The sequence below is a fragment of the Vigna angularis genome, chromosome 1, assembly GCF_016808095.1.
Source record: "Vigna angularis cultivar LongXiaoDou No.4 chromosome 1, ASM1680809v1, whole genome shotgun sequence".
Taxonomy (NCBI): domain Eukaryota; kingdom Viridiplantae; phylum Streptophyta; class Magnoliopsida; order Fabales; family Fabaceae; genus Vigna; species Vigna angularis.
The window spans coordinates 48,541,919-48,544,065 of NC_068970.1; the positions used below are offsets into that span (position 1 = coordinate 48,541,919).

Genomic DNA, 2,147 nt, shown 5'->3' on the forward strand with positions numbered 1-2,147 from the left:
ACTTTGGTGGGAGCAACTTTTGAATGATAGCACTGCACTGGCCTTGTACTTCTATAGTTTCTTCCTCAATATACTTTCTCTTCTTTGTGAGCAAATCTTTCATGAATTTCGAGTAAGCAGGTATTTGTTTCAGTGCTTCTGAGAAGGGCATCTTGATTTCCAACTTCTTGAAAATATCAATGAAACTCTTGAACTGTCTTTCCTTCTCCTTTCTAGAGAAAACCTTTGGATATGGAAGAGGTTTCTCGTACATCTGTTCTTTCTTTTTCTCTCCCTCTCTCTCTTTTTCACTTTCTCTATCCTCTTTCTCTTCTTCTTCATCTCCCTGTTTACTCATCTCATCTTTTTCTTCACTCACTTTTTTCTCAATCCCTCTTTCTTCCAGCATTCTTCCAGATCTTGTGGTAATAACATTGCAGTCTTCCTTTGGATTTACTTCAGTGTTTGCCCCAAAGTCCTTCACTGGTTTTTCTTCCAACTTCTTAGCTAATTGACCCACCTGAATCTCCAAATTCCTAAGTGAGGCTTCTGTGCTTTTATGGTTGGAAATTGACACCTGCATAAACTGCTGAAGAGTTTCTTCCAGTTTTGAAGTTCTTTCTGTCAGAGTAGGTTGTTGCTGAAAGTTCTGTGGAAGTGGTCTGTTGGATGGACCTGCTTGTCCCATACTCGGATGAGGTCTCCATCCTTGATTAAAACCTTGGCCTTGATTATAATTCGTCTGACGACCTTGATTTCCCATATAATTTACTTCTTCATGAGACATGCCTTGCACTGCACATTGACCATTATTATGATTTCCTCCGCACAATTCACAACTTTGACCCGTCTGATGTTGAGCTTGAGAAACATTCTGTAGTTCTTTAGGTAGCTGAGATAACTTCTTCATTAATGTCTCAAGTTGCTGAGTCATAATCTTGTTCTGAGCTAGTAAAGCATCTTGAGATTGAAGCTGAAGAACACCTTTTTGTTGAAATTGAGCTCTTTCACTCTGAACTTCATTATCATTTGCAGCCATGTTTTCAATTAGATCATGTGCTTCTTCAGGCGTCTTCCATCTGATACTACCTCCAGCTGATGCATCTAACATTAACTTTGTTTGGGATTTCAGCCCTCCAAGAAACAAATTTAACATTGTAGGCTCATCAAATCCATGAGTAGGGGTTTTTCTCAATAGGCCTTTGAATCTATCCCATGCTTGACCTAGAGTTTCATCAGCATCCTGTTGAAAAGACGAGATCTCCTGCTTTCCCTTATTGATTTTGGACTGAGGGAAGAACTTATTCAGAAATTTGGCAACTACATCATCCCAGACTGTCAAACTATTCTCTGGAAAGGAATTCAACCACATTTTTGCATTACCAGCCAATGAGAATGGAAATAAGCTGAGTCGAATTGCTTCATCTGGAACCTGATGAATCCTCACTGTATTACAAATCTCCATGAAAGTAGCCAAGTGAGTGTATGGATTCTCGTGGGATAATCCATGAAATTGATTGTTCTGCACCAGATGAATAAGAGCTAGCTTCATCTCCATGTTAGCAGCATTCACCACTGGTCTTGCAATACTGTTGAAGTGCAGAGGTCCTGAGAAAGTATTATAATCTGCAAGAGTACGTCTTCCTTGCCCAGAACCTTCTCCAGTGCGATTATCTTCCATTTCTTCTTTTTCTTGCCCTGATGAAAAGTCCAGAATTTCTTCAGAGATAGCAGATGATTCTCTAGATTCTCTACTTTGTCGCCTCCTTCTACTGTTGTTCCTTCGAGCAGTTCTTTCAATTTCCGGATCGAAAAGTAGATTTTCAACCTGTTCTCTGCTTCTCATACAAAACACAAACTAAAAAGAAACAATCCAAAAAAAATACACAATTTCTACAGATGATAACAAATATGCACAAGAATTCAAATACGATCACAATAAAAACTTAAACAAAAGATAGCAAAAATCAACTAAACCAGATAAACAACAAACAATCAACGAAAACAAAAACAAATCCCCGGCAACGGCGCCAAAAACTTGTTGAGACCTCGGCAAGTGTACCGAATCGTACAAGTAATAAACCGGTAAGTCCGGAAATCGTTTTCCCAAGAGATTTGTTTTGATTCACAGAATGATTAAAGTTTACTAATTTAGCGATTAATTTTAC

The 2,147-nt window shown here is 38.6% G+C and overlaps 1 non-coding gene across 1 annotated transcript; it reads left to right on the forward strand.

The window, feature by feature from the left end:
• Window positions 1–1,148: 1,148 nt before the first annotated feature.
• LOC128195149 (small nucleolar RNA R71) lies at window positions 1,149–1,251 on the forward strand. The gene has a single exon (XR_008246721.1). It is a non-coding gene; the product is annotated as a small nucleolar RNA R71 (small nucleolar RNA).
• The last annotated feature ends 896 nt before the right edge of the window (window positions 1,252–2,147 follow it).